The 7,234-nt window shown below is 30.3% G+C and overlaps 1 long non-coding RNA gene across 1 annotated transcript; it reads right to left on the bottom strand.

The window, feature by feature from the left end:
• Positions 1–675: 675 nt before the first annotated feature.
• On the bottom strand, positions 676–6,795 carry LOC127723357 (uncharacterized). The gene is made up of 2 exons (XR_007992013.1): positions 6,567–6,795; positions 676–1,433 (listed from the first exon to the last, which is right to left on the bottom strand). It is a non-coding gene; the product is annotated as an uncharacterized LOC127723357 (long non-coding RNA).
• Between the last annotated feature and the right edge of the window lie 439 nt (positions 6,796–7,234).

Genomic DNA, 7,234 nt, shown 5'->3' with positions numbered 1-7,234 from the left:
ACAGACTGAAACTTCATAACATATTAGCTATCTGAATACAAGATAAGAAGCATCCAGATCTTTTAGCTTTTAAAATGTAAAGCTTAAAAAATAGTTTACATCATCACCCCCAGATTGTAATACCTATTTCTTGCATACCACCAACTTTTGTCGTAGGTTAGACAATAAAATGATACTTTGAAGTACATGTATTGTTTAATATGCTTGACCAGTATAAAATACAAGTTTCAGTATGACCAATAATTTAGACTATTATCAATATACTTGTATGTACATTCAGACTCTTATATAATAAGTACAACAAGCAGTCATTTGACACTAACCAACAAGCATGGGAGGGCTGTGACAGACCCTCATGAGTAGTCAAGGTTGTTTAACACCCCCTGGTGGTACATGTAGCTCACAATAGCAATGACAGCATTAACTTCAGATGTAATGTACTATAAATTTCACAGAAACCAGAAATTCTCATTATCCAAATTTTAAATGAATAATTATCCAAGGTATTCATGAATTCAGATATGATTCACTATGGAGACACCTAAAAATCCCTAGGGAAAACTGGTTGTGTCAGTCCTGCAATAAAATTGAGGATGAAAAACATTAATTTTTCTTTTCTATTGCAGGAAAAACGCTACCATTAGACCCTTTTTTCATTGAAAAATTAACAAAGGCTAAAAGTATAGAAAATTTTAATAGCCTCAATGAAAATGAAAAAATGATAAATATTCTTTGCCCATCAACACAAAAACAGATAGAAAGCATAGGTTCCTTTATAAAAAAGTCATTGGCACTAAGGATACGGGACTCATAATTAAATTTTGAACTATTTTCATTAGTTTGTTTAATATGATTATACATGCTTTTTTCTTGTCATTTAATGTGTATAATTATTAATGTTGTTTTTGTCACAAATCTTATAAGTTGGTTTATATGGCAATACAAGTTTGATTTGATTTGACTATTAGTAATCACTGAAACTACGAATTTTCATTATTCAAATTTGCTATTCTAAATGAATAACTATCCAAGATATTCATGGAATTCAGATATGATGCACTATTAATATTCCCAGGAAACTATGAATTCTCTTTATTCCAAATTGTTATTTCAAATGAATAATATATCAAAGGTATTCACTGTCATCAAGTAATGTAGTCTTTCTTACAAATTGTAAGTTTGCTATTTGTTCAATGCACAATTTTCTTCTTGTCCAATCTAAACCGAACATCCCATCAACATCATGGCATAATGCTGTAAGCCCTATTCGTTATTTACAAAAGCAATAAGTAAACACAAAATTATGAATTAATCCACTGTTTCACAATTAGCAGCTATGAGAGTTACTTAGTGACATCTATATATATTTCCTATATCATGTATATGCCGGCTTCATAATCTGGCTGGGAATGATGCTCAAACTAATGTAAATTCTACAAAAAAAAAAATACATTAAGAATAAAGTACTGAAACTAATCTAATATTGTATATATTTACTTGTATTTATCTAGAAGAAAAACCGGCAGTCTAACTTGCTTGATAACAAAGTTCTATGACTAATACAACTGTATTTATGACTTATACAATTGAACTTATATATATAAGTCTCATATAACAAGAAGAATAAAATCTAACTTTGGGGTTCTATTTTTAAAAAGATATTGTCTCTCTTTCTACATTAATGTTTTCTTATGTGTGTACTTCATTGAAGGGTTACTGTCTAATTGAGGCTTAAGCACTTTACATTTGTTTTGATCAATTCTTTAAAGTCTGACATAGTTATTTCTCTCTAAAACACAACAGCTGATATTTCTTTTGATCATTTTATAAAATTACTACAAAGATAAGTTTAAAGAATGATTAATAAAAACAGTAATAAATGCGTTTATATCTATACATTTTTTTATTTTAGAAAGAAGGTATATTCTGGATGATATATTAGCACAAACTTGGTCAATTTGATTTCTCCAGTTAAGTGTGCTGTCAATTTTAACACCTAATAATTTTTCACATGAAGAATTTTGTAATACTTTTGAATTTATTATCAAGTTTGGTTGATAAGTCTGAATTGATAGTTTCTGCTTTGTTCCAGTAACCAAACATTTTGTTTTATTTTCATTAATGAACATGTTATTCCTTTTGCACCACTCTTCAACCCTGTATAAATCTTCTTGAACATCATCATGTATATCTTATATGTTTTTCATGTGGACGACCATTCATGCCAATTCCAAAACACGATTAAAAGGAGATGTTGGGTATATTCCAAAGCGACAGCAGTCCCAAAACCAAGACAAGTAAAAAGGCATCAATGAATTTCGACTAACCATGCTAACAGGGCAAAATTTATGTAATAACTGACAAAGTTCACATGAAAATATATAGTTTAGGCCACACTAATTTGATTCATAGTTCTTTGGATTGAATGATAATATAAGACAAATCTGTGTGCCGTGTGCACCCTTACAGAAATGAAAAGTTTGCTGCAATATTGAAACAATATAGCGGCAATATTGCAGCAAACAAATTTGTTTGCAAGAAGTGTTTGCAAGAAAGTTGCAGGTTGTCGCAGCTAGCTGCAACATTCTCGCAATGTTACTGCAACAAAATTTGTTTGCAAGAAAATTGCAGCAAGTTTGCTGCAATGTTGCAAGAAAGAATTTGCTTGCTAGAAAGTTGCAGGAACCTTTTCTTTTATTATTTAAGGAATGACTTTTTGCAACAACTTTGCAAGAAAAGTTTCTATAATAACGTCAGACAATCAGATAGCTTGCACCAATATTTCAAGCATTTTAAAATATTACATATGATTATTTGTTTTAAGATTTAAGGTTCAAATAATACACTTTGAACATTTGGTTATGGATACTTCTAACTATCTAAATTTGTTGTCGTCATACTTTATTTTACTCAGAAATATCTGGATATGTGAATAATTTATTTTAAATAAATCTTCAAATAACAATGCTTATATTTTTAGAATTCCTAAACTGTACATCACATTTATATGATATTTTGTAAGGAAAGAATTTCAAGAATACTTTGGTATTTATTTCAACAAGTTTAATCTAAATAATTGAGTCATAATAATTTTTGTTCTGCATGTATTATTATGCCTTTTTGTCACTTTTTTGTGACATTTTTCTATGAACAATATTTTTAATTCTAATATTTTCCATCAAATGAATTTAGCCTCACCTGCAGGTTGCATTTTGTTTAATTTCTAGTATCATTATTTTAAAACTATGTATACACAAATTATCTTTCTCATCTCAATTTATTTAGTAGTATGAGCTGGTGATAGAAATGTAATGTGCCATCTGGTATCCATTTATCTCTGTGTAGTGGTAAAGACAGGAAGTACCATAAATTAATGTACACAGAGTTTGAGGCCAAATTAAGGGTAAAGCATTTCTTCTTTGTATATATTTCCATTATAACTTATAACATCAAAGATAAAAAAAAATGTATATATACTTATATATAATTATTTTTTTATTATAATATATAACAAATATTCAAGATTTAGGCAATTGATATTTATATTTAGGGGCAAATTTAAAAGGGATCACACTGTCACAATACCCTAAGCAACCTTGATCAACATATTCAAAATTTGAACTGGACATGAACATGCATACAACAAACAAAGATGTCTTCTATCATGAACAAAGTAATATGAATTTTACAATGGATTTAGATCCAAAAGTTCCAATTAATTCTATTGACACTGGATAGTGCATATGATAGCCTTCAGTTGACATGACTCTTGGATTTAGGAAGATTGGTGTTTACACATAATTTGAATAACATCTTTTGGTAAGTACAAATTATGGAGTTGAATGTCCACCATTTTGAATAAGTGCTTGCTCTTACAGTTCAAAATAGTGATATTTAAAGAGTTTTCTTAAGTTAATAGAGTTGACAAAAGTATAAGACAATAGATTTATGCACATGAATATTATTAAAATTGTGTAAGACAGGAGATATTTTTTTAAATCTTTTTAAGACTATATGTTTTAGAAAGAACATTACTTAAATTGAAACAAGAAATCTTCTAATAAAAGCAGTTCGGTATTAAATTAGAGATCTGTGATTTGACTGCCAATAAGAGGTCTATCAACAAACGGCAACAATATTTAGCTTTTATATATACACACTTTTACTGTGCGTACTGTTGTACGTTTGTTTTTTCTACATTGGCTAGAGGTATAGGGGGAGGGTTGAGATCTCAAAAAACATGTTTAACCCCGCCGCATTTTTGCGCCTGTCCCAAGTCAGGAGCCTCTGGCCTTTGTTAGTCTTGTATCATTTTTATCTTTAGTTTCTTGTGTATAATTTGGAGTTTAGTATGGCGTCCATTATCACTGAACTAGTATACATTTTTGTTTAGGGGCCAGCTCAAGGACGCCTCCGGGTGTGGGAGTTTCTCGCTGCATTGAAGACCCATTGGTGGCCTTCGGCTGTTGTCTGATCTATGGTCGGGTTGTTGTCTCTTTGACACATTCCCCATTTCCATTCTCAATTTTACAACTAATCACAAAAATTTTAAAGAATAGACAAGACCAATCATGTTATAGTTCAATGAAAAACAAATATTCAAAAAAGCAATAACAACCTAGTACTGGCATAAGGTTAAATGTATAGTAATATGCAATTTCTAGAAGGACTTGATCAGTTTTAGACATTGACCCTTTAAGTGAAACAAATGCTGGAAAAATTGGTCTGTAATCATCTCTTTATAAAGAGTTATTTTCATTTTACAAGTCCAGAATTTACAATATATAGTAGTAACTTATATCTTTATATCTTTATAATGTTTAGTTATTCTTTTAATGTATGCTAAATTCTTCAACTTTTATTTTGCAGTATTTGAAATCAGAAAATTCAACTTTAAGGACAGTGAGTACGGAGAAACAGAACTAAAGGATACACAGATATGTAACACAACAACCAATAGAGGACAGAGAAAATTTTGTTTTATTATTAAATCATACTTTTTTAAATGTTTAGTTTTTAATTCCTAATTTTTCAACTGAAATTGTTGAAAGATTTGCTGCAATGTTGCTGCAATATTGCAAGAAATTAATTTTCCTGCAATATTGCTGCAACATTGCAGCTAATGAATTTGCCGCAATATTGCTGCAACAATCATAGCTACTGATTTTCCCGCAAACATTTGCTGCAATATTGCCGCAAATTGTTGCAGCAATATTGCAGCAACTGTTTGCAAGAAAACTAATTTGCATACGAAAAATGAATATTTGCAGCAATATTGCCGCAAATATTTACAAGAAGCCTTATTTTTCCATAAGGGCAGAGCGTCATCCCTCCACTATTAACATCATATTTACAGATATTTAATTCATCGTGTTCATTGTAATTATTCATTTTGAGAAAAGATGAAACCTCCACAACACTTGTTCAATAAGAATCCTTATAGGTACACGCCCGGGGGTACTGTACATGATGAAACAATTAACTCATTTTGATTTATCAACTGTTTTTAAATGGCAACTGTTATGACTCTGTGCATTGTTTCAGGAATATTAATTTAATAACATTGTTTTATTTTGATGATTAATTTTATTTTGAAACATCTAATAGATATTCACTTTCAATGCTTTATTATATTATAAAATCTTTTCATGCATGTTGTCCATGACTCAGGAATTATTTGAACAATATACTGAACATGCATTTTTGCTAAATAAGTCAATAAAATTAATAATTTTCACAACATTTTATATATAAATATTTGATTTGTAGTAAAATTCAACTTGAATTATCTCAAATTCTATTAAGTAATTTTATAATAGTAATTATTGTACATCGGCATCGCCCACATCGGGCACAAGGTAATTAAGTAAAACAAGGGACATACTTATAAACCAGCGTTAGCAAAGTTATTATATGAATATGGACATGTAAAGATTGGTTGGATGTTGGTAATAAAAAATCCAGTGACAAATTATTCACGCAAATTTAGGACGAGACAATTATCAATACATTAACATTATCATACAATATGTATAGGTCCTGTAATAGGCCATCCTGCACAACCAAACCAATGCACCACATGTTAGGGTTTAACAGTAAGACCATGAACAGGGGTGGATCCAGCCATTTTTAAAAGGGGGGAGGGTCCCGACCCAGGATAAAGGGGGTTTAAACTATATGTCCCCTTTCAAATGCATTGATCCTCCAAAAAAGGGGGGTCCAATCCCAGGAACCCCTGGCCCCGCCACTGGATGAAGACCAAGAGTAACCTTTTTTCTTTTCCTTTCAATTTGTCACCCTTTGGATGTATATGAAGTACATAAGTCGTAAGGGTTTAAATGACATAATTTCATAAACATGATAAAGGGGAGGGGAATGGTGTCATACATGAATTTCAACGATGCATAAACTTTTTACAATCCTACATCCTAACGTTGCATTGGAACATGCCACTATGCACGAGTGCGATGATATAGAACGTTGATTCATACCTTCAAAATCTTGGATCCATGATTATTCTCAAATTCTGATGAACATGCTTTAAAATATTGTTCATTTCTACTCACCGATTGCAATATTCAGAGCAGCTTATATTGTACTGTAAGTTTCCCTTCTACGATTTTGTGTAAACTATAGTTTGCCGACCTGCTTTCCGCCGACAGAATGCAACAAATAAGGGTACAGTAACGTTAAATCGTTTACGGGTGAAGAATTGTTTTCCGTTTTTAATAAAACTTGACAGATTTGATTAATTATTATCGGAAAATGTCCCTAATGGATAGTAATTCAAATTAAACCAGTTTTTTTATGCTGTATAGGATATATATGTAACTTAGTCATATTCTTTAACTTTACTTCACATACACCGACGGAACAATTTCACTTCCGCATAATCATCATGATAATTTATCAAATATATTTCAAATATAAATTTGAATTTATGAATTCATAAACCATCATCTCCAATAATATATAAACTCTATTTTTAAACGAAGGCTTCTGGTATGTAAAACAAGTTATAAAAGACTCTAAATAGACAGAATAAAAAAATAAAAGATACCTTTAGGAAAGTCGAATGCACAAGTCAAACACGATCGCAAAATAATTAAATAAACAACAACAACAATATATATTTTTTTTAATATAAAACATGTTTAATAATTACATAGGAAAAAGTAAGAATTGAAATTGTTTTTTTTTTTAATTAAGTAGACATGGTAAACTATCAAAGTAA

The sequence above is a fragment of the Mytilus californianus genome, unplaced genomic scaffold, assembly GCF_021869535.1.
Source record: "Mytilus californianus isolate M0D057914Y unplaced genomic scaffold, xbMytCali1.0.p SCAF_13, whole genome shotgun sequence".
Lineage (NCBI taxonomy): Eukaryota > Metazoa > Mollusca > Bivalvia > Mytilida > Mytilidae > Mytilus > Mytilus californianus.
Note: the sequence above shows the minus strand (reverse complement) of the source record. Positions and strands in the feature narration are given on the sequence as shown.